Raw genomic sequence first — 26,029 nt, 5'->3', positions numbered from 1 at the left:
AATTGTTTGCCACTATCCTTTTAACTAAATGCTATCACATTTCTTACTGATTCATAAAAATTAAACAAAAATTGTTCGTAATTTGAGTTTCATTGCTCATATTGTACTAAGCAGCTAGACGCTTTCCTGTGTTCACTTTTGCGCTTCGCTTATTAACTGCTAGCCATTACGAAGTCAGCCCTATCAAAGTAATTTAGTAAAAGTCTTTGTTCTACTCTGATTAATTGCATTAACATGCAGGTTAATTTCCATTATTTTTCACACCAACCTTCCGTCAGGGTCGCCCCCGCAGGATCAAAACTTTTGAGGGCCGCAACCACTTCCATTCTTTTTATTGAAGTACGTATGATGGGGAAAGGTTTTCACTACATCTGCTCCGACAGGCAAAGGTACAACAACGATGTGTCTGACGTTATTAACGGCAAGACAGTTAATTAGATCAGAAGATTAATTAAGGGCTTATCCAGTCTATCGGCGGGGCTAAAGATAACTATCTAATTAACAATAGCGGGGGAAGAAGAAAGTTTGTCGGGAACTTAAACAATCTTGTCTATTGTTCTATCAAACACACACACACACACATACAGAGAGACAGTTCCTTAAGGCCCTGATGTTTATTGATTGCAGAGTTCATACAATGGTGTCGCTTAATGTGCTCGCTTTCATGTCCTCTCTTTGTTGCTGTGGACAATATTGCAAATTGATCGGTCTCCCTTTGTCAGCTTTGTGAAGTGAGCTGCTATTACATTAGAAACACACACACACACGTACTGTTTGGTTCTTGTTCCGTCGCCTCACGCCTGAATGACGTCGTTGATGAGCTCCTGAGGGTCGCACGTCGCCGTCAATAAACGGACCCATTGGATGGTGGGACCCCTGACCTTTCTCGCAACAACAACATAGACCCTCTGCCTTCCCCCCACTTTGTGTCATCCATCTGAGGTGACCACTGGAAAATTGGAAGGTGTGAACACAAACATACGGACGTACGGACGACAATGTGTCAAAACAATCCCCTGGACATGCGAAACTGGTTGGAAATATTGTAATATGCATGCCAGGCCTGTAGTTGGCGATGTCACTACACTAGCGCTCACACTAGCGCTCCTCCTCACATTTCTTCTGAATACTTGTCATCGTGTTTGAATTTGACGTATAAATATATAGAAGATGGTGGTGAAACCTAAGCTGGACTGAGCTACCACAACCAAAAGATGTGGTAGAGATGTTGGAGAGTAAGGTCAGTTGGTTGTTTGGTTAGTTGCCTAGCAAGTCCTTGATACAGAAGGCTGGACTGGGTTGGTTGGTTGGTTGGTTGGTTGGTTGGTCAGTCACTCAGTGTAAGTTATTGGTGGTTATTCAGTTGGTCTCTGTTTGTTTGTTAGGGATTTTATTGGTTGATTAGTCAATCTGTCAGTCAGTTAGTCAGTTGGCTACTATGTTTGTTTCTAGGTTGGTTAGTAAGTCCTTGATGAGGAAAGCTTGATTGAAGTTGGTTGGTTGATAAGTCTTTGACTAGAAAGGCTAGATTGGTGAAGCACTGGTGTATGTTGGTTGGTTGATTAGTTTGGTTAGCGGCTAGTTCAGTCAGTTGGCCGGCCAGTTGTTTAGTTAGTAGGTCCTTTTGATGAGGCAAGATGGACTGGCCGGTTGGTTCGTCAGTCAGAGAAAATGGAAAATTTTGCATTGTCCCTCCAGGCACTGGAATTAAGAAAAACTCCCAGGATACAAGTCAAACATCCAATAAAAATTGTGGTCCCTGGACAACTTTGGGGAAACTTGGAATGTTTTATTGACTTTATGTTTTATTTTGACTGGTCCTCACGAGTCTGTCAACTCCTAAAGTCTGCATGCCTTACTAACTTATCATCTGCTTATTTCCTTAAGGCGGTGTGTGTGTAATTAAGATTGTACACCACTGTGGACACACCTCCCATGGCTGCTGTTGTCAAGGCGAGAAGAGTCTGTTTGGAGCAATGCTGTTCAGAAATGGGGGTTGTAAATTGGGGGGTGATGAAGGTGACCGGCACAATGGCATCCATTCCTTGTGCACAACCATTACATGCTGCACTAATTGCTAGCAGAGGGATTTTTAATAAATATTTCATCCGTTGCAGCATCATTACCGCCTTAATGTCGTTATTAATCTCCACCAGTAATTTCCACTTGGGAGGAAAAAATGTCTTTGTGAGTGAGGGGCGGGTACTCTTCTCCCCCTACCTCCCGCATGGAGGAGTACTGTATATAGTTATAGTATATAATGTAAAATTATGAATTCATTATGATCTATCTAACCTACACAAAAAGACATTACAATATGACTATGTTGGTCTGATTGTAGCATCACTTAGCATCCTTCCTTTGCACCGTTTTGCTGCGTTATCATGTAGCACTAACTCATAGCACCACAATGTAAAGTCGCTTTCTAGCGCCTTGCTATGGGTGGTTCTCAGAAAACATTTTCCACCTCGAGCTGTGGATGTTTTTAGATGGTTTGTTGGTTGTTTAGTTTGTTGTTGTTGGGGGCTGGTTATTTGGTGAATTTGTTGGTTTGTCGCCCTGTAGCGTCACTCTCAAGGATCATCTTGTAGTATTAACTAACCTGTGGCTTTGCCTTGGAGCATTACATTGCATTGTTTGTTTGTAGTGCTACTATGTAGCGTAATCCTGTAGCGTTAGCATGCAGCTTTACTGTGTAGCATTACCCTGCAGCATCAAATTCTTGCATGCCTTCCCTGGTGTCACTTTCCAGCGATACTCAGTAGGATCACTTTCTAGAGTTGCTTTGGGCCATGTTTTATGAAATTCTTTGCTGTAAACATTTTTGTATTACATCTGTAAGAACTGTAACGATATGCTAATGCTAATGAATTGAAGCCTTTACCCTGTTTTATTTGTTCTTATCTTACAAGTTCTGAGCATTGAGTCAAGTTCAAAGTTTTGTGTAGCGCATGTTGTTTGCTTACAACTGAGTAATTTACAGACTAAAGATGAGAATGTGAAAGTGTCCCTGGTGTATTTTGCAGAGCATGTTGTGCAAGCCCTCTTTTCCGTCACGCCGTTTTAATACGCTAAAAAGGCGTGACAATGGCACCGCGCTAAGCCTCGAGTGAATAGCAAATAGCATTAGCCACCACTTTTTGCGGGGGAAATATCTATCTTTGCCCCCTGGCTAGGCGAATCGACCGCTACTATGGGAATTCTCCACACTTGGGCTGCTTTTTAGGACAAAATATAGTCTGAGATAAGTAAAAATCCCAAATCCATGTTGGTTTTATCCAACAGTGTATTTCAGGGCTTTATTTCTAACTTTTACGGGGATAGGTCATGACTGATTAGCAGCAAAGTGATTACGCCAAGTATAATTTTTTTCATATTTTATATATACATATATTATTTATCTATTTATATATTTATATATCCACACACACACACACACAAACAGAGGGGCTTGAGCTAAACCACACCGAATGGATCCAGTCGGCCTTCATTTGACTTATTCACACGCACAAAGTGATGGCGACCAAGCAAATAGAGCCGTGTGTACCATCCAATTATGTGTCACGGGTGAATAATGGCCGCAATAATATATTCACATTGCCTCCGCCACCGATCAATTTTTAATCAAGCCCAGAAATATGGAGGAAGCCGCAATGACCCGCCAAGAACGGGCCCGTAATACTTCACCAGAGGACTCCCTAATTCTGCACCAATCAAATTACCTCCTCAAAGGCCAACTCCCCCTTCCTCTACAGAACAGCGATAATGGTGCCTCCCAACGGGGGGGCCATGGGACAAACTAATAGCCATGACCCAGCCTGATCATTAACAGGGTGGAGGTTAGGCAGGGTGGTGACCTTATTAGAGAAATGTTCTCTGATGATAAAGCGATTAGCCGCGACTAGAGGGCCAACGTGTATTCGCAGGCACACCGTGACATCATTTCGGCGGGTAAACAGGATCACATGACCTCAATAGAGGGCAAGACCCTTTTTGGGAGCCCTTCTTTTTGTAAATATTTATCTAAAACTGATTTAATTGGCCAGAAGCTTTGACATGCAACCCTTATGACCCGTCACACTGCCAATTTCTCAGTTTAAATTTCCATTGGTAATCTTGTCAATCTGCGTCTTTTTGGAAAAAGAAGGTACAGTTAACATAAAAAAAACCCCAAAAAACCCAACATGAAACAAAACAAGACAACAAATATGTGTTGTATAGTTCTTGTCAATTTCCGTCTTTTGGACAGTACCGATGACCCCCCCCCCAAAACCTGGATTCAACTGAAAAGTGGTTTGCAGGAACTTAGTTTGAGTTTATTGGTATTCTTCTTCATGTCAGTCTTTTTGAAACTAGAAGGTACGGTAGAACCTCATAAAACTCAGAATTCAACCAAAAATGGATTCACCCAAATCCTTGACTCTTACAACCCTTGCCACACTGGCCTACCCCTTAGGTGAAAATTAAACTGATATACTTGTCATTATCCGTCTTTTTGAAAGCAGAAGGTACAGCTGACCCCAATCCTTGCAACTCTTTAATTTAATTTTACATTAGTGTTTATGATTGATTTCAGTCTTCCTGGACACAGCAGGTACAGTGGATCCTAAATAAAAAAACTCCACCGAAAGGTTTACAACCCTTGCAAACGCTCATATCACGTTTGTCTTATTGTTATAATCTTTTCGAAGAAGAAGGAACAGTGGATGCCCCACGTCCTGCAACAATCCAGAACCTAAAACAAAAACAGGCCAAGACAGAGTGTCGGCATAAATTCTATTGTTTTTGGGCATGTTCTTTGGATTTTTTAGTTTTGTCTGCTTTCTAAAAAGGGTATCAGTGATATGCCAACAAGGAAAGGGGAATAACAATGCTACAACTTCAATTATTAAAGGCAGAATTCTTTGCTCCGGCAATCTCAGTATCAGAGCGGCATAGCTCCACCCATCCAATCTGCAATGAAAGCCTTCCTATTTGTAATAAAGCGCAGTCTCTCCGCAGAGCAATCCTTGGGAGGATCTGGCCGCTCGTTGCTATAAGCGCCGCGTCCGTAAAAACAAACGAGCCGGCAGGTGATTGCGGATAAACAAAAATTACATTTCCAATAAAGGCTCTTGTCTCTTCGGGCCTGCCGCCAGACCCCCACCGCCCCCGCTTCCACAAGCCCCCCCTTTACGCTGTTTAACAGCCTTAATATAGCCTCTCATCAGCCTTCCTCTTGAGAAGCCACCTGAGAGCTCTCGTCTTAACGCCGGCAGCTTGAAATGTTTCAGGCAATTAAATGTGCCACGCCGGAATAGATGTGAACTCCTAGAAACGGCACTTGCGCGATGGATGATTGGGATTAAAAAACATCTCTTTGAGCTGCAAGGCCGTTACTTATATATAGATATCGTAACCGTCAGTATATGTCTAAATAATAACGGCAGATGATAACGCATTAGGAAGCCATAAACTTGTTTATGGGAAACAAAAAAAAAAGCAGATGAACTGAGTATTGATATGGATGTTAACACTGAGATATAAATACAACTACAGGAGTTAATTGTTCTTTGGGATGTTTGCACAATATACAGTACAAGCAAAATGCCGGTTGTTCATTTAAGTTATTGGCTGGTGTGTTTGTTCATGACTTGGTTGGTTGGTTGGTTGGTTCATGACTTGGTTGGTTGGTTTGTTCATGTCTTGGTTGGTTGGTTTGTTCATGACTTGGTTGGTTGGTTTGTTCATGACTTGGTTGGTTGGTTTGTTCATGACTTGGTTGGTTGGTTTGTTCATGACTTGGTTGGTTGGTTGGTTGGTTAGGATGGTTCATGGGTGGGTTGAGTTTGGTAGTTATGAGTTTTTTATCTGGTGGTTTTGTTTGTGGATTAGATTGCTCGTGCTTTGATGTGTGCTTTTGATGAGAGGTCACAGGGTTAGATTACTAACAGGTCACATCACAACTGTGCTCCAGGAGTTACTTTTTATCACAGCTCATATATGTTATGATAAACCCACTTCACATAGAAATTTAACCAAAACCCCCTCCAGAATACAGTCCCACTGACAACTTCTGATAAATTCTTAACCACAGTCAGTCAGTTAGTTAGTTAGTTAGTTAGTTATGCTTGCAGTTGGCCATGTGGGGCACTGATCTAGCAAAATGAACCATTCGGATGCCCATGTACGAATAACGGCCTGCCGCAATCTGCAATTCAGTAAATAAACACTAGCTCGCCATTATTTGCAGGGAAAGGACCATAAGTTTGAGGTAGCAGCCCTTAGTGTACAGTATGTGTGTGTGTGAGATTGAAGCTTGACAAGTGAGAAAGTGCGTGCTGCTAATGCGAGCGTGAGTGTGAACAGTTTGAGGATATTTGTATCGGTTTGGCCTCTTGATGGTGGTTCCTGTGTGGCCTCCTTCAAACTTCCAACATGATGGGAATACTCTGAGGAAACGTCTTTAGAGATCTTTAACTGGCTAATTCCTTCTTTTTCTCTGCATCAATCAAAGCAGAGCGCGGTCGGGAGGAACGTTTTCATCCCGAATGGCCATGCAAAACAAACATGCGTATTCAAATAAAATAAATAAAATATGTGAAGAAGACAACCTGGCAAATACACTGAAACACACACACACACAAACCTCTATAAATGCATCTTTAAGTTCAAACATTGCCACAGGCGCATTATTTCTCCACTTAGACTCTTCAACGAGTCCTCAAGGACTTTTATTAACTAAGTTTGCTCAAGCAGAGAGCAAAAGTGTTGAGTGTATTGTACTTCAACATTTACTTTACTTTAGAGACTGTTCCGAATTAACAGGAAATGTCACATGACCTCAAAACAGACTAAACAAGATGCAGTAATTTATCAGGTTTTGTACATTGTTTCATTTCTTTTATCAAGTAGGTAGTTGATTGGAGTGGTGATTGGTTAGTTAGTTTGTTGGTGAATTAGCTTTAGTTTTAATTTAGGTTGTTAGTTTGTTGGCGAGCTGGATTTGATTTAGTTCGTTGGTTAGTTTGTTGTGAATATAAGGAGTTCAGAAAATGGAGTGCGTTAGTTGGTTAGTTGATGATCTGTTGGTTAGTTTATTAGTGAGTTATTTAACTTTTTTATTGGCGTATGTGTGAGTTTCCTAGTCAATTAGCTTTTTGGTGAGTTAGCTGATCAATTCAGTTGGTTGAAGACTCATTTGTTTTGCTGACATCTGAGGTGACATCACACAAAGATTTATCGACTCGTATTTTTGGGGTGTCTCTATTTTAATATACAGTATTGTCGCTGTCATGTGAAAAACACGTATGTCCATTTTTTTTTATTTTTACATGAGTGGTGTTTCCGCATTACAGACATCGCAATAATGTGGAAATTTTTTTTTTTTTCCAAAATTGGCCATAAGTATTTTTCACAGGACAGCGACGATATCTTCTTCAAAAGTAATTACTATGGACTTAACAATGAACTAGCTTACTAACAGAAGTAGCGTGGCCCACCTGGCAGCCGCATGCAGTTCCATCATGCAGATAAATTGCAAAGTGGGACGTATCATGCACGTTTCCATGCATGCGCAGCACACCCCCCGTCCTACCAACCCCAAACAGGCCGTCGGGCTCTGTCCGCATCCTCCTCTGATGTGTTTTCCGTGTTAACACTTTGCAGTGCCTCAGGTACATCGTGCCGCTTCCCGCCACACACAAGACCCATTTAAGATGTTTTTCATGGGACGGCATCCTTTTTATTTTTCAATTAAATTTTAATGGTTTTGTGTTTTTCCACCACAATGTCTCCTTTCTTTAAAGTGTTGCCATTTTCCCCGATACCGTTTCTTTGTTACTTTTCTTCTTGTTTTGTCATGAAATAGGGGCAGAATGCATTGTGATTAATTTCCCCTCCTTTTATACACCCAAACAACAAATAGCTGCTATTTTCTTTTAAAATAAGTAATTTTTCATCTGTAGAAATGCACGCACACACATTTTACAGACAATATAGAGTGGAACCGGCAAAACTGAACAATGGAAATCATAAAACCTCAATTCTACAGATGAGGGTTAAAGTTAATTTTTTTAGCATTCTCTGCTGAATTTCAATTTCAAAAATAAACAAACAGTGAAAATTGTATGTGTTCAAATACAGTGCTTAATTTCAGAAAAAAAAAATAAAGGTTTCAGCTAGCCCTTTTCTGTTTCCCATTCCGACAACAGTCTCAAGTAATATTTCCGTAAAGCCTACAATTGCTGCACTGCTTAACACAAAAGCACCTGATCAGGTTTTGGATCTTTCTTTTTTGGTTGTATGTCTGAGTCCATATGGAACCGCTTCAAGAACTGGACCTGGACCCCCAGTTAGTGACCGCTGCCATAGGTCAAGGATAGGGCACGTCAAAGGTACTTAAAAATCACTTCTCCTCATGCACCACATGGCCCAACAACAATCGAAAAGCAAACAAAAAAGGGCAGGGTGCGCGTCTCTCATCTCTTGTATCAGTGGCAGTCTTCAATTTGAATTGTTTGTCTGATGAGCAGCAAGCTTTGAAGCATCAGCCAGCGCGCCCTCATTTGTGTCCTATCACATCTGACACCCCCAAAGCCTGAGGAATTGATCCTACGGCATTGCCATTGATCAGTTTGGGGCTGAGAGGGTTCGAGCAAGGCGGAAAGGGTCTGGAGAGAGATGTGTGATGTCGCGGTAATCGATGGTCCCGCTTCGAAGGGAGGGGGAGGGAAATGATCCTGGGCAGGACATGGCGGTGAACATTTTTGCCAAGGATCACAGGCGTGAAACCCTGTCATTCCCTTGAATTTAAACAACAACAACATGAAATGTGTTTGGTTTGTCGAGCATGAGTATACTCAGAAATAAAGTCTCAAGAAGCCATGCCTGAAAAGACACATGAAGTCTGCCATTTTGCCTTGACGTGGACATTTTAGGGTGCATTTGGACATTTCCAGGGCTATTTCAAAGACAATTTCTCGCTCGAGAAAAAAAATGAATAAATAAAAAAATTTTTAAAATCAATGCATCGGGCAAGATCGTAAAGGTCCTGGCAAATTATTTATTGGTGACTGACAGTAAGTTCTAATCAATAAAACTGCACTTCCCACATCCTTTTATACAATGTTTTTATTTTTCCGAAAAACGCTTACGCTTCAAGGACCCCATAGTCATATCGTACCAATACTGAGATTTCTGCATGAATATTGAAATTTTGGCTGTAATGTTGAGCCCTACTTAGGAATATGAAATTTGGTAGACATGTTTATTATGAGTAGTAGTAGACCCACAAAAATGTCTCAAGGAACCATGCAGTAAAGGACACAGGAAGTCTGCCATTTTGCTTTGGAATTTGCATTTCAGGGTCAATTTTGACATTTACAGGGATGCTTCAAAGGCAAACTTTTGCTGGTGGAATACTTGAACAATTCAGCCCCCGAAGACAGGTGTTACTAAACAACATGAAATTTGTGAGACATCTCTATCACGAGCAGACGAACAAAAATGTCTCAAACAAGCATGCCCTAAACGACACAGGAAGTCTGATATTTTTCTTTGAAACTTCAATTTCAGGGTGACTCCTGTCATTTCCAGGTGTCCTTCGGAAACAAATTTTATTCAAATCAATCCAATTTCCGACAGTGTATTTTTGAGCGCCGATTGTCAGAAGGTTAACATCGCAGGAAAAGGAGCAGGAAGGCTGCAGGCTTGTAGCATGGAAGGCCACTAAGCGCCACCACTGAAGGGCCCGGGAGAAGCCTCGTTGCCAGGTCCCCCGTCAAAACCCCCTTGGCCGATGGGTAATGAATAAAGAAACAGCCCCTCCAACCATCTACCCTCATCTTCTCCTTCTTCCTGCACTCCATATTTGGCATACGCGCACAAAAAGGCAAACACGCGTGAGTGCCATCGGCCTGACAGGCGCAGGATACAGCCTCGGGTTCAGGGCATTGTGTGTGCGTATGTACAGGTGTGAGCAGCCAACTGCGGTGTGTACGGCTTCTCTTTAGTCCTTATTGATTCTGGGCCTTCACACACTTTTTGGAGAGGAGGCCTCGCAGAAGCAGGAATACTACGGAGGCTTCGCCGCAAAGTGAAATCTATGCCCAAGACGACTTTTTACGACGGACAGGCTGAGAGAACGCTCTCAATTATTTAGCTCGGGCCGATGGAGATGACGACGGTGGCGCTGAGACCTTTAAGCGTGTGAGTTGATGTGACATTTCTAAACGGTCCTCGCCGCCGCCCGATGAAATATGGATATTTTGTTTTGTTTCAGACAGGATCCGTTTGACGACGCCACGATGCTCGACGGTGAGAGGACAGCGAGGAGACAGGAGGCGGTTGGAGTGTGTGCACAGAGATCTGGGGTGTGCAAACCTTTTCCTCCAAGGGCATACAAAGAATGCAAGGGCCACTTTGACTTTTTTCACCTTTAATTTATTGAAGAAGTAAATCTAAAACTAATACATCAGTTTAGGTGATGAGACATATATATATATATATATATATATATATATATATAAATCTATATCATTGGTGTCTCTCCTGGTCAACTGTTATTTTTTTTTACATTATTTACCAATTTAAAGTGTTGAAAATAGCTAGATAACAAATCGGTTATCTAGCCCAGTGTTTTTCGAACTTTTTGGAGTCAAGGCACATTTATTTCATTGAAAAAAAAATCCCACGGCACACCGTAAAAACATGATTACGCTGCCAGGCACTAGACGGCACGGGCACACAAATTAGATCATTTCCCACGGCACACCTGACAACATCGCCAGTGTGCCGCGGCACACAGTTTGAAAAACACTGATCTAGCCGTTTTTTCGAACGAGTGAAAACAGTTACATTAGATACATTTGAGTTGGCCTGTTTGTTAAAAAATGATAACTTTAATGCTCAGTTGCAGAAGAAACTGGTCAGTTAGAAAGCTAATTTTGCATGCAGATTCATTTCCACCTAATACATTTATTACTCAGCTCATTGTTTTATTTATTGTGTGAGTTGTAGCTTGACACCTTTGAAGAGGACTTTGGGAAGTTGATGTAACCACAGTGGTTTGCTTTTGTGAAGCATTAAAGTATCAATTTAGTTTGTGTAGCGCCATGAGTCAAACTAATAGGAACTCGGCACTACAGCTCGTAAGCTACATCAAACCGGCCCTAGCAATAAAGTCATATACCGCACTGCACGATCGACTGTATATTGTGACATACAGCATCCTGTAATGTTCTCACCATGCTACTGCTCTGCGCCACGGAGAAGATTGCACGGTAACCTTGACCCGTCTGCCCATCGTAAACGATGCTGCCGCCTCATTCTGGCTTGTCATCACATCTGCAATCGCACAAGAGCGATGCGACATTACCAACGAATACAATCATGTCAAGACGAAACGAAGCAAACAAACAGGAAGGCGGGCCTCTAAGCAGATGGCGCATTCAAAGCTTGAAAGAGTCCAGTGTCCTCACTTGTTAGCTAACTAAAGCTTGACTGACTTGTTGTGGTTAACTTATTTTTACACGCGTATGACAGTTAAGAATGTGTGAAAATGTTGGCTGATAAAATGTCAGCAGAGAAAGAAAATGTGCAGGGTGATTAATTACACGTTTGTTTTTTGTGCTTTTCTAACTCAAGGGGAAAACTTTTTTTGTATTTTTGGGATGCAGCATTGTGCCCGACAGGTTCTCCCACACAGTTTTGAGGTCTTGGGTTCGAATCCGGGATTCACCCCCTGCCAGTGTGCCCAGGACCCAAGTGAGGATAAGCGCTTCAGAGGATGGATGGATGGATGGATTTTTGAGATTGCCATTTAACTGCCCAGCCCAAGTGTAACAAAAAAAAGTAGTGACTGTGATTTCAGAAAGCGTCCTGGGACAGGCCAATACGATGTTAGCGGGCCAGCTAATGAGAAAAAACAACCACCTAATTGCATCCCTGCGTTGCAATTTAAATGACAAAAAAGCATCCGCCCCTCCGATAAATCGCTGGCTAATTGAGTAAGAAGGCCGAACGTTTGTTAAACCTGAGAAGCCCCGCTATACGATTACTAAAAAAAAAAAAGGTGGCGCGATTGAGCGTCCGGGGCGAAATGCTAATACACATTCGGTGCTGATTTTGAGCTTGGCCAGCCTTCATTAGGTGTGCTAATGACTCAACTCAGCCACATTTGTACATTAGCAAAGGAAACTAATGAGGTCATGAGTTAGAAAACTGAAGTGTTTGCGCTTAGTTAGATGTTTCTCTTTTGTCCTGTGATTCACTTTATGCAAATGCCTCACTTTTTACTTATACGTGTGTGCGTGTGTGTCTGTGTGTGTGTGTACGGTGCACTCTGTCGGCCATGCTGCCGCGCTCCCAGTGTGCCCCTGGGACCCATCTGCCTCCCTGTTATTAATTCATCAGGCTTAACCATGCGGCACTTTACGGCTCTGTTTGGACTGACCAAGTATCTTCTCTCTCTCTCTCTCTTTCTCTGTCAGCTATATATCGGAAAACAATATCTGTCACGCCGAGGTGATGTTTTGTATCCTGCCTCCATAAGAGAGGGTTATTGTGAGTCATCTTGAAAAGGGGTTGTTGTCCATTTTGAAAGGTCCAGGAACCGTTGGGGCGTGGTTTCCAGCACGGAACATATCTGGAGGTCAACTCTGCGTATTCGGTGTGTGAAACAATCGTTGCGGGTATGACGGCAAGTACTAAAAAGGTTCACAGCTCTACTGAGAACTCTTTCTAAAACTGCATTTTCATTATAGGGACTTGACCCTGGAACTAGGAACTATGGAGGAGCATAGGTTGAGCAGAGTGAAGGAACTACAAGTACTGCAAGTACAAAAAGGTCCACATGTCTAATGAGAATCAATTCTAATTGTACATTTCCATTGCAGGGACTTACCCTGGCACTTTGTTTCTAAGTTTAGTTCCGGGGTAAGAGCCAAATGAAGGTGGTGTCGGGAAAGTACTTTGGAGGGGTCCAGGAACCTTTTATTTGCTGCACTGAACATTTAACAACTAATTGGATAGAGAGAACTCTTTACTAATATGCATTTCAATTGCAGTGCACATTGCCAATAATGCTTATGCTGCACAAGAAGAAAAACAACGTGGAGCCATCAACAGAGCTGAACATTCATTCATAGACTGGTCCGTCTATCCGTCTGTGACAGACGCCCGTTTTCAGGCAATAAATGAGAAACTTAAAAAAAAAGATGGATTAAGCATAAGCGGAAGTGGATTTTCGCGCCCGTCTATGTAATCGTCTATGACCTGACATTGATGATTATTTTTTCGTTTGAAGCAGGTCAGTTTGCTGTTTGATTCATGTATTTTACATCAGGCATCTTTCTGGTCAGCTAATGGGTCCTAACAGCGTGCCGCACAAGTGCTATTTTTAGACCGCGTGACGTCACATCGTGAACCGGAAAAGGTTCATGGAAGCGCATTTAAAATGATAGATGGACCAACCAATAGGCGATGACTATTCGGTCCAGCCGGACAAAATGGCGGATAAACGGCTGGCTGAAGGGTACCCCGGCTGTAGGCAGATAAACGGACCGCAAATTGTTCGTAAAATACCCAGCTCTGGCCATGAGTTCATCCATGCCAAAATCGTTCATATTTTAAAAATATGACGTAAATAGAGGTCATTTTTCTCCGAAGATTTTGTGTGTAACCCGAATTGTTTGTAAAAAGGCACGCTCATAATTCAAGTTTCCACTGTGATTGGATGACTACTTAATGCAATTTATGTGTGCAACAATAGTTACAGGTTCTACAAGTATTAATAACTAAAAGTTACAGTTACAATATACCTGAAAATGCATTATTACTGAGAACTGTTTCTAATACCACATTTCGGTCACTGGAATTTTACCCTGGAGCTAGGTACTTTTGGAGGACCATCAAGTATTTAGACCACCATCAATTTGTACTTTTGAGAGGTCCACAAACCTTACCCTAAATTCAGTCCTGGGGTCTGCGGCAAAAGAAGACTACTGGTGTACTTTTGTGAGGTGCATTATGGGCGGGGTTTTCCGCATTGAACATATCTAACTAAATGACAACTCGTTGCATAGACACAAAAGTTCCAGGAACTCCAAGTACTTAAGTTATCCAAAAGTCCTTTCCCCGGTTTGCTGTCAGTTTACAAGCATGGAAATGAAGCTGAAAATGAGTCAAAAACGATTAAAGTGGAAAAACACAGACACTTGTGAATATCCTGTTACTCTTTAGAAGGCCAGAAATCATATCTGTGAAGGTTCACTACCAACTTTGCCTTAATTCCCATTGTGGAAACGCTAGGAAAAAACAAAGGCTGTTGAAAAAACAAAGCCTTTTAAGGTCTATAAACTTTCTCCACGCTAATCTAAGAATCTAAAAAAATAAGTCATTGGCCCTTCACTGTGAATACGTCTTGATTGGCGTGTCTAAGAAGAGGCGGCAAGAAGATGAGAGATTGCGCTCTGTCAAAGGAGTTTATCTTGAGACACTGACGACAAGAAGGAGAGAGGAAACTTTCCGGGTCACAGAAGCAACTAAACGAGCACTTTTTAAATTTCTAAATCTAAATATGTTCAGAAAAATGAACATCATATTGGTTGCGGGGCTTAAACTTTCACATGGGATGACGGTCAAAGGCAGAAATGCTCAAATGACGTACAAGTACAGTATAGTGGACTTAGTTAAAGCCATTCGTTGTGTTTGGGGGGGGGCTCAACAAACAACAAGTAAATGCAAAAAGGTTGAAAACGAACTAAATGAAGTAAAACTTTAGGGATGTAATCTAAAGACGACAAAGTAGTTTTAAATTCAATCGCTGAGGGCAGTCAACAAGGTCCAAATGGAGTGCTGACCAATAGTTCACCACTGGGGTTACACTGCCCTCCAGAGGCTAAAAACAGAACTTGCTTCTAAGCGTCCTATAGTTAGGAGAATTTGGCCAGAGGTGGTCAACGTACTCATACACTAATGTAGTAATCCAGTAATTGTAATTGTAATCCAGTAAAAAGCAGTACTTAAGTAAGCATAAATACAAAAAAAAATCTATTTAAGTGATACAACAATGAAGCATTTGTACTTCCAACTACTGAATTTGGACTAACACCAGTCTAGTATTACTAGTGACTGTAATAGTGGCAACAAAAAAAACAACAACAAAAAACTGATATATGAACAATACTGATATTGTTAACATATTATCAGATAGTTGTTAATTAATTATAGACAACTTTAAACCAATAAAACAATCAGTCAAGACCAGCATTACACTGATAAAGAATTTTGAAGCAGAATTCTTACAATATAAGAAGCAAAAATAGTATTATTTGAATTTGGAAACCATGTATCTCAGTGAAATTGTTCAGGTCCATTGTCTGTCACCGTCGTAAAAATCGTTACTGACAGTACAAGCAGTTACAATAAAGATTATAATTCTAAAGAAAATCTGCCGTTATCGTTTTAACTAGGTTCAAAACAGCTCCTTATAAAATTTACCAAAAAACTAAAAATAAAAGTCAGTGTAATTTTGAACATTCACCCTTGTATGCATGACAGGGGAAAAAAGCTGCTGATATTGTTTGCATAAAAACAATAAAACACAAAAGAGGATATTTACAGTGTGATTAAGAAAGAAGGAAAGGCAGAAAAGGCCCACAACTAGTCCCCAATATTGTTTATCATTCCCATAGAGCAGGGGGATTACCGGTATATGTTTGAGTATTATTATATGCTCTGTTTGTATGTGTTGCTGCTCCATGTGTGTGTAAAGCAGCAGTAGTTGTTTGAAGGTCTATAATTACTCACTAATTCTATGCTAATTCTAATTAGCCTATCTATGATACTTTGCATTAAATATTAGCATTACGCTAGCAGACTTTCGAGTTTTGCTTTATGTCCGTTTTACAGCATAAAAAGCAAGCGCAGTGCCTTTTATTTGTCCAACTAAGAGCAAGAGAATTTCCTTTTCATTTCTTCATTTTTAGTGATGTTATACAACTGAGCTGCCATTTCTGGATGGCTAGAGAATGAGGAAAAGCAGCTAAGGAATCCTTTCAAAAGTTTGTTTGAAGAGGTTGAAGTGTGTTTAAAGTATATGGTAGGCGTATAACAATATGGTTTATGATTGCACAATAGCACAGACTTTTCGCGCGATAGGGGGTTTCACTGCACTCCGCTTCACGGGTGTGAATGGTCTCTCCCACCATAGCATGGAAGGCAATGGAGCAGCTGAGTGTTGGGCTCTTGAGTGGTTTAAGGAAGCGTTGGATCTCCTTCAAAAGAAACAAACAGCCATTATCTCCTCGGGTAAACTCTCCATTTCCTGCCCTGAGCACCCTCACCACTGAGTGCCTCCCCCAGGGAGCTCTTTCTAGGCAAACAGGACTGTTTATTTGACAAAAAAAAAAAAAAAAAACTGTGGGGGTGGGGGGGTGCGGGGCACTTCAAGCGGGTTTGTCTAATTAAAATGTTGCTAAAGCGCGGCGGAGCAGGCACTTTATTTAAGAGCTAATTGCGGCCACGCTTGGGATTGCCTGCTTTTTAAGCAGGCGCTTCTCGTCGTCGTTGTGGCTGCGTCGGTGAATGTTAAACAGTTGGGAGTTAATCAGCGAGGATTCGGCAGGGGGATATCGGGTTGCCTCGTGACACGGGAGGATGCCCGTGTGATTAGCGGCGGGCTCGTGGGATGCTTGTTTTGTTTACCAACAGGTGTTTTTAATCTCCACGCGGCGGTGGGATCGACACGTCTTGACGTGTAAAGACTTGTCGGCAGAGAGTCAACAAGGCTCGCCTTCGACTTGACGGGATATATTTTTAATCAGACCTAGTGGTGAGACGGTCTGCCTCACATTTGTGAGGTTCAGGGTTTGAATCTTGGATCCAGCCTTCCTGTGGGGAGTTAGCATGTTCTCCTTGTGCTTGCGTAGGTTTTGTCCTGTAGTCATTTGAAGACTAAAAAATAAGTGTGAACATGAATGTTAATGTGTAATCTACGATTGGCTGGTGACCAGCTCAGGGTTCATGTTTAAGTCCCATTAAATTTTTAGTATCACTGAAGTCATTACAAAGCAAAAAAAATAAACAGAAACCACTAATGTGGCTTTCCAGACAGATTTTTTTTTACTTCCTTATCTTATTATTTTCCAGATGGCTAGCCACTTGACTTTTTTTGGGGTTGTATATGTGACCTGCTATTGGCTGGTGACCGGTTGGTCACCGCGCAACCAAAGCCCCAAACTGAGCGTTACATTTCATAGTTCTGCATTATACATCTTCGGAATTGGTCTAAAAAGACGCTTTGCTCTACTTTCTTTGTCCGACCGACGGGCAAACGTTAGCGCACAATGGAAACCGAGAACAAGGTTGTATGTAAAGTAAGAGAGTGTTTCAGTTTAATCAACAGATGATTGACAGAAATTAAGAAATGCCAGAGGGACGTAAAATTATATGATTTCATTTTTCCCCCCCGCCCATTTAATAGTCTGTCATTTTATCCCTTTGGGCGAAGAAGCCGTTTAAAAACGACAAGCAGGAATTGTCTTTAAAGTGTCGTCATTGGACGGCGTGGACAAGGACAAAGTGGAAGAGTTATCGTGGCAGTGAGTAGAAGAAGAAAAGAAGGCAAAAAAGAAATGAAAAAGTGGGATGGGGGGGTTGAGAGTGAGAATAAAAGCTTAGCTTGTATTACCTTTTCACACATCTACCTCGGGCTGACAGGCCGCGAAAGCAAAGCCATCCCGGCGGCCAATTTCAACAGTTTTGCGGCACACTCGCGCTCAATTGAGGGTGAAAATGAAAAGCCATGCGGAGACAAAACTTGCGAATGGACGCCTATCTTTTTTTTGCTGTTCTTTCTTTTGCTGTTCTTTCTTTTGTTCAACACGGGAGGAACTGCCTTATAGATATGGACCATAATACATTTACAGACACATCACAGATATAAATTACATTTTTAAACACCACATCCACAGCACTAATAGAGGACTACCCGATACTGCCTTGATACACATTACCGATACATTTCCGTCAGTTTATTAATACGTCAGGCAAGCCGATGTTTTGATCGCTGTTCATTGTTTGGTTGTTAGCGCTTTAGTCTGATAAATAGACGGTTCATCAGTTTTGTTGTCATTTAGCCGCTCAGTTAGCTTGTCAGTGAGTTAGTCGGTGAAGTTATCAGTTAGTTGGCGAGGGAGGTTGTCAAAAATGGCAGGTTTGCAGTCAGTTAGCTGGGCAGTTACTTCCTTTAGCTAGTCAAACAGTTGGACAAATAGCTAGTGAGTCAATCGGGTAGGTATTTAGTTAGTTAGGTAGTCAGTCATTCCTAGCTTACGGTCATGTTGTCTTAAGTATGTCGCATGCTAACATAAAGACGGGCCCCGTGTGTTTTAATGTAACTGGAACGACACTGGGTAGCATACAGACCTCCCCCAAGGTTGAACAGCCAATATTTGTTCATGTTTCAACCTTAGCGGAGGTCCGCCCTTTCCTGAGTTCCATTCTACTTGGTGTGTCTTTCATACTTGACAATAAAACGCATGTGACAGACAGGCCCATCCATCCAGCCGTCTGTCTGTGTGTCCATCCGTTGGAGATGCTACTCTGTAACGAGATTAAAGTGTGTTCCTTCTGCTCTTATCTACTGTTCGAGCACTTGATCACGGACGCGTGCCCTAATCCGAACATCGATGCGGCTCCATCAACACGCTCTCCTGGAGCAACCCGCCAACAAAAGGGGGCCGATTTAGAGGACACGGGGTGGGGGTCGATTTGTGCACACAGACACACAGTCTTTTTTTTTTAAGAAGACTTTCCGCTGTTGTTGGCTTTGATAGTTGATGCCTAACAGCTAATCTGGAAAATTGACGGCCGTATGAGATCTGTGAAGCATTTTTGTTTGTGCGGAATTACAATTCGTGTGTGTGTGTGTGTGTGTGTGCATGTGCGTGCATGTGGTGGGGGGGTTGTTTGTAAAATCTAACAGGGAGATTAAGTCAGGTTGGTTGATCGGCAGTGCATTTGTTTAGCTCCAGACTGGGCAGATGAGAGGCTGTTTATGTCAGATCTGTCATGAGCAATTGCAAATGTTTGGGACTTGTCATGTGTGGCATACACAAGACACGCCGGCTGAACTTTTAGAATGTGTTCAAAGAAAACAAGCGCTCAAGGCTGACCGACACTGATTGGCAGGTCAGTGCAAACAACTTTGATGACAAGTTAAAAGTGCAACTGAGCAAAAGGCTAATTAATACTGCTTTGGGTAGTTTGAATATATAGAGAGATGGACCTACTACATGCTAATATACAACAAACCCTGGAGAAGAACTACTGTACTACTCTTATTTTGAGAGGAGACTGAGGGCGGTTGCAGCAAAGTAGAGACTGTGGAATATAATACTACAGTAAAATGATATGCTAACATTAGCACTTCTTTCCCCAGCCTTTTATCCTAACAAGTTGGATGCAACACTTTTATTTAGAAGGAAACTAAGGAAAGGAAGAAAATGGGCCGGTGCAGCAAAGTGGAGACTGTGGAGTACAATATAGTGGTGTTGATGTGCTATAACAGATGTAATGGTAGAATGTATGTTAACTTTCAATTTCTATACAATTCTCAAAATCACACTGCAATTTTATTCGAGAGGAGATTGAGGGCGGTAGCAGCAAAGTGGAGACTGTGGAGTAGAACATGGCAGTGGGAAAGTGTAAATGGTTTTAAAAAATCTGATCTTTGAACTTTTGATGGGCTTCTCGAACCTTGAATTATCCGAAACACGGACTGAACTGGTTCCCACAGCAGAACTGGAAGTCTTCTAATGGTTTTGATGATGGGGGGGGGAATCTCCTGATTCAGGCTCCAGACTCCCCCTCCACAAAAGAATCCACACTGACCACCACAGAAACACAGCCGTCACTTGCAATTAGAAGCCATCCAAGAGTATGATGTACAGTCCTGTCAAACAGCTAACGGGCCTACATGAGGGTGAGGGAATGGGGGCGGTGAGGAGGCAAATGGTTCTGTTTGTTTATTGCATTTGATGTACTCAAAGAGCCCACAGAGTCAGACTGAAGATGTTTTTAAACTCATTTGGATGGATCTATTCTATTTTGGACTCACTTTCTACCAGGCTCCAGTTCATCACCAGAACTTCCTCGGTGCGATCACGTCTTTTGCCATCCATCACGGCAAACACTTAACACACACGCTAATGTTAGCTTACCCTGTGGCTCTGGACGCTGCAGTGTTACACTCCGCAGTCTCCACTTCGCTGCAGCGGCCTGTTTCCTTGCTGCTCTCAGTCTCCACTCGAATATATATTTGCTTTGTCATTGTTCATTTATATTTGAGGATATATGGCTGGAAAAGACAAAAATAAACACACACACTAACATGCACTGTCGCTCTGCCCTCGGTCTCCGCTTGAATAAAATTACAACCTTAATGTAACATTTTAGGACACACGGCTAAAAATTACCACAAAATAACATGCTAAATATTAACTGCCCCTGTTGCTGTGACTTAGCTCTGGACATAACAGTGTCGTAATCCACATTCTCTACTTTGCTGCAACGGTACGTTTTCTTGCTGATCTCAGTTGAATACAAATAAAATCGTTTGTTGTCTTAACATTTCACAAAACACCGCTGGAAATTATACGAATAAAAACACACGTTAAAATTTGTTTACCCTGTGGCTCCGGATGTAGTAGTGTTGTACTCCACAGTCTCCACTTTGCTGCAGCAACCCATATTCTAACTACCTTCTCTCTCCTCTCAGCTAAAATTTCCACAACATGGAAATATTTGAGGAAACGCGCCTATAAATGACAAAAATAAATACACAAGATAATGTTAGAATGTTAGCTTATGCAGCTGCTGTGCCCTCAGTCTCTGTTGGAATAAAATCTCTGCACCAATTTTCCGAGGATAATAAATTGGAAAGGAGAAAAAGAACACACACACAGTTACAGTTTTCCCACAATAGTCGTTTTAATTTTTTATTTCACATTATATAATTCCCAATAATTTAAAGTTTCCTGATCATGTACGGTTGAGTGAACAAAGATTTCACCTCTTATCACATACACTACACGTACAGTGCGCTCAAGAAAAAAGGCCGAAGTTGAGATGGTTTGGCAATAAATCTCAGCAAGGCGAACGGAAAAGTGGAGCCGCCACTCAGGCGAAAAGCGCAGACTAAACACTGATGACCTCGGTACTGACCTGCAACACACACACACACAAGCGTACGCGTACACTCACGCGTGCACACACACGGTCATGCTTCCATATCACTTCAGAGGACATTGACTTACGTCCATTTCCTGGAGACGTCAAAATGATTTAGCTTGTGAGCTATTTCGGCGTGAGACAAATGCGCCTTTGATGCCCATATCCGGCCTCCGCCAAACACTTGGGCAAAATGTGTTTTGATGTTACTAACATCAAAGAATTTTAGAAATGAAGAAAGGTATTTAATAAAGGCCTTTCAGATTTAAATATTTTATTCTTGTAACAATCTGTTTAGAATTAGGAAAATAATATGTGTCTAATATGTTTAACTTCCAGGGTGCATTTTATTGGTAAGCATTAAGATGAAGGATTGATGTTAAAACATAAATTAAGATCATTACGAATTGCTTGATTGAAGCCACTGAGGAAAAATGACGGCGCATTGCTAAGCAGAAAACAGCAGAGGTGATGTCGATTAAAATAGTTGCAGTCCTGAAGAAGAAGAAAGTGACATCAGCTATGAGTGTACGATATTGTTTTTTCCCCACTGTTTTTTTTAAATTAGATCGTTCTTTGTTTTTTAAGAGCTTTTTTTCCCCACTTTTTTGTTGTTAATTGTTGTCGATTTGGGCTATTTTTTAAATTGGATCACAATTTGTTTTTTCTAGTTTTTATTTAAAATTTGATACGTTTTTATCTAATTTTGAAGTTTTTGCTTGTTCCTACATTTCTATTCACTACATATTTATTTCCTAAGATTAGTCTTAAAAGAAGGCTTTCTTTGAGTGCAAAAAGTGTTTTTTGTGAGATTATTTCTAATGTTTGTATCTTTCTTTTAACTAGACTATTTTTAACTACTTTATCTTTGTTTAACTCTTGATTTTTTTAAGTTTGGTTTACTGCATTCATTTTGACTTTATTTTGCCAATATTGTTTTCTAATTTGTTTTCATATTGTATTTTTTATTATAGAGTGTGTGTCTCCCCCTGGTGGATGAGGCTGGCTACACAGAGGAAGTGGGGTCCCCCTGACTTCTCAATGCCCTCGAACCCCACAAGAACTGTTGGGGTGACCTTTGAACTCATACCACACACTGGGGGTGACCTCATTTATCACCTGGATGTAGGCTGTTGCGATAGGTAGGACGGGTGTGTGCGTATGTGTGTGTGTTGGTGGGAGTCATTAGTGTGTTGTTGATTTTAAAAGTGGGGAGGGTGGTCTTCTTTGGACTTCATAAGTGTACAAAAGTTACAGACATTGAGACGCTGGCTGGATAGTTTCTGATTGGCTGAGGGGGTGAAAGGGGTCTGTGGGGGCTGCGCATGGGGATGGAGAGGGGTCATGGAGTCAGAGCTGATGAATGTGTCCTGGTTTCACAGTGTGGTTTGAATTAAAGACAAATTAGGTCCTTTTCGGGCTCAAATTTAGTTTGATAGAAGCTCAAAACATTCAAGTATTATATTAAGAGCTCAGCTCAGTGAGCAGAAGGTGAGAAGTGAATAATCACGTGAAGTTTTTCCTTAAATTGTGAGAATTATCTTAAGACATTTTTTGTGAATTACTATAGAAAAATATTTCGTTCATGTTCTTTTTAATTTAGCATTTATTTAGTTTTGATAATTGTCAAATTCAATTTGAAAAAAAAATTCTAAGAATGCTTCAAACTGGAAGATTTATTTTATTATGAGATTTGTTTTCATTCCAAGACCAAATGACAAAATTGGGCATACTGGTTTTTCACAGGACAGCGACGATATATAAGTATATACATATTTTATACGTATATAAGTATATGCTGTAAGTATACTATACATCAACTTAAAAAATGTATCTTGATCTAGATGATTTTATTTTGTGCATCCACTTGTAATGTCGACAACAGTTGGAACCTGAATGGATTCTTTTTCAGTTTCCATTATTCCTTATGGGAAATGTGTTAAATATTACATACAGCGAAATAAACTGTCCAAGGATAATGCCATTTTAGAAATATTGGTCTTTGCGGTCCAAACATTTAAATCCCAAAATACAGAAATTCCACATTTCTGTCAAAACACTCGGGATTTCTGGCCTTCTTTACTCCAAATGTATTTTATAACAGTCAAATAATAAATAAATGTACAGTCATAGCAGGTTTTGTCCCCATGTCTACTGCCATGTTACATGATACAGCGCCAAGGGAGAAAAATATTCACTGTTGTTTACTCAGCCAATGATGAACGAGTTGTCGTCTCCTCTCTTATTAAGCGTTTGTGTACATACACGCACACACAGGAGAGGCCTTTTGGATGAATTGAGCCTTCAATGCACTGATATAAACCAGACCATATGTTTCTAGAAGTATGTATGTAATTAGTAAGATGCATGATGAGATAGATCTCAAACAGAAGTGTATGTATGTCGATTAGTTACTTGTATTTGGAGAGAAGAATGAAGGATTTCAAACGTGTTAGTTTGGAGAAATTTTTGTCATCCTCTGAGTTTTGCACTAGGATTTTTCCCATTTGCGCCACATGGTGCCAGTGTTGGCCCTCATTCAGTGGTCACTCATTGGCCATGTGAAAAGAAAAGTCAGGTTAGTGGAAAAAGAAGTAAAAATAAGTACCGTCTAAATGTTTTCCACCTTGAAAGATTTTTTTTTTCTTACGAACAAGCTCATCATAAAATCAAACTGATGTTTCGATCTTATCACTGATAAAGAGTAATGTGGACCATAAGAAAAAAAAAAAAACTTTTTTTTAACATACAGAAAAAATTAGGGGGGGAACAAAAATTGTAATTTAAAACATTGTTTTGCTTGGTGTGAGATATTTTCAATTGTACGAGTTTAAAAAAAAATAATAATAAGTTTGAGCTAAATGCTGGCACCGATCTACACCCAAGAAGCGGAACAATTCTTAAAAAAAAGAGGCCATGTGCTTCCTTCAAGGTGGTTACTGCCATTCCCAATTAAGTTTCAACATATATCAGCAAGAGTTAACCAAATGGCAAAACTTACAAAAATGTGTTAGCTTAATGCTAATACACAGTGCAAAACACCACAGACATGCTCACAAAACTAGCAATTATGATGCAGTGATAATAACCCTTGAAGCAAAGGATAATTGAAAACTGAGAGTGCATCAAACACATGTAGACAGACAACATAGTATGCTTTTGTCTTCCACAAAAAACGACTATTACTGCATCTTACTGACTCACTAAGATGTGGAAAATCTTTGTGTATTATGTAAATTTATATTACCCTGCCCCCTGGTGGTCAGGGTACACGTACCAAAGGGAGCACTATATCAAGTGAGCATTGAAGCATAAAATCAATACCGTAGAGTGCTAGTTTTCTCATTTAAAAAACATTACGAAAAATGTTGGGGGACTTGTAACAATTGCATTTCTGTTTATTTCAAGTGAGAAAAATTATTGGAGATAGAAGCGTAAATCAACTTCTAAAGTCATGGTACGACTGTACTTGAGCACTGTACTTCACAGAGGCAACAATGACCAGCAGAGGACGCCATAACATAGCGCTTTCTGATCAAATCCTGTCTGGGGGATTAGTCCAGACTTGATCCACTCTTTATAAAAACAAACAATGCAGTCTAGTGTTTAGTGGTGGAGTAAACAGAAGCCCTAAATCATCTGACTTGCTCACACTTTAAGCGGATCAATAGGTGTGAAAAAGATCAAGCGATTGTCTCAGTAGGATTGAAAATCTTTAATCTGTTTTTTTGTGTAATCATGCATGTGGAGTTTGGAACTGCTTGTTGCCACACAGAGGTGAGTTGAACATAAAGTTCCACCAAGGCCTAACAAGTTCTACTTTGGGTCCTGCAGGTCAAAATTTGCAACTAAAATGTTTTTTTGTTTTTTTTCAATGACAATAGTTCAAAAAATTATCAATACTAATAATATTAAGAATACAGTAATCCCACTGTTATTGCAGTTATTGGGGACCAGAACCCCTCGTAAAAGGTGAAAAACGCGAAATAGAGGTTGACTTTATTATTATTTTTAATTTCATATTATATTTATTTTTATTTTGTATTTCCAAAGGGGGTGGGGGGACTTACGCCTCTATTATGCCGTTGCGAACTCCCCGACATTGTTTCCACCCTTCTAAATACTTGTTACACAACAAACTTAACTTTAAAAATGCAAAATGAAGAATGCCAAGCTGCATGCTGTGAGGGGAATGTTAGCTGCTGTGAGGGTACTGTATTAAAAAGTCCAAAGCAAGGAATGTATCATATTTTGTGTTCATATATTTTTTATTATACTTTACCTTCTGAAAATAGGCTTGTTTTTTCAATTGTTCCAGAAGATGATAAACTGTAAAAAGGATGTAAAACTAGAAAGAGGTATACGGTACTTGCAGTCAACCACGGTTGAGAGCTTGACCGACTGGTTGAGATTTTAGGGACTTACAAGGTCAAAAGGGACAGTGGCAACATTGAATGTGAACCGCAGAAAGATGACAACAATGATGCGACGGATTTGGAGAAGCAAGATATTCCCCTTGCATGACCTGATTTAGGTGAACTGTTTGAGGTTGTTGGCTCCAAGTATGATTATTGGAGAATGCATTGTCTTGTGCCAGCCTAAAAACCACCAGCCTCTGGCATTAGAAAATTATGTCTTCTATGCAGAGACATTTGCTAGTAAAGTGTATGTTTGCAGTTACCATCACCTAATTACGCATTCTTGTGTGAATCAGGTCACACCGTTAGCAAAGCTATAGGACCATGTTGTTTTGATGAACATGTGTCCAGTGACTTTTTTCTTCTTCTCAGTACTATACAAGTTAATAAGAGGACGA

The 26,029-nt window shown here is 40.7% G+C and overlaps 1 long non-coding RNA gene across 2 annotated transcripts in view; it reads right to left on the bottom strand.

Annotated features, from left to right (window-relative positions):
* Nucleotides 1-26,029, bottom strand: part of LOC147139982 (uncharacterized) — a 120,009-nt gene that overhangs the window by 63,372 nt on the left and 30,608 nt on the right. The window contains exons 3-4 of one of the 2 annotated variants that reach the window (XR_015088608.1): nucleotides 20,672-20,801; nucleotides 20,205-20,341 (exon numbers count right to left, since the gene is read on the bottom strand). The exons of the other annotated variant lie outside the window; for it this stretch is intronic. This is a non-coding gene — a long non-coding RNA (uncharacterized LOC147139982). The remainder of the gene's footprint in view (nucleotides 1-20,204; nucleotides 20,342-20,671; nucleotides 20,802-26,029) is intronic. 2 annotated transcript variants of the gene reach the window in all.

The sequence above is a fragment of the Filicampus tigris genome, chromosome 11, assembly GCF_054856515.1.
Source record: "Filicampus tigris isolate MCC_2025a chromosome 11, RoL_Ftig_1.0, whole genome shotgun sequence".
NCBI classification, from domain to species: domain Eukaryota; kingdom Metazoa; phylum Chordata; class Actinopteri; order Syngnathiformes; family Syngnathidae; genus Filicampus; species Filicampus tigris.
The sequence above is the reverse complement of the archived record's forward strand: the minus strand, read 5'-3'. Positions and strand labels throughout refer to the sequence as shown.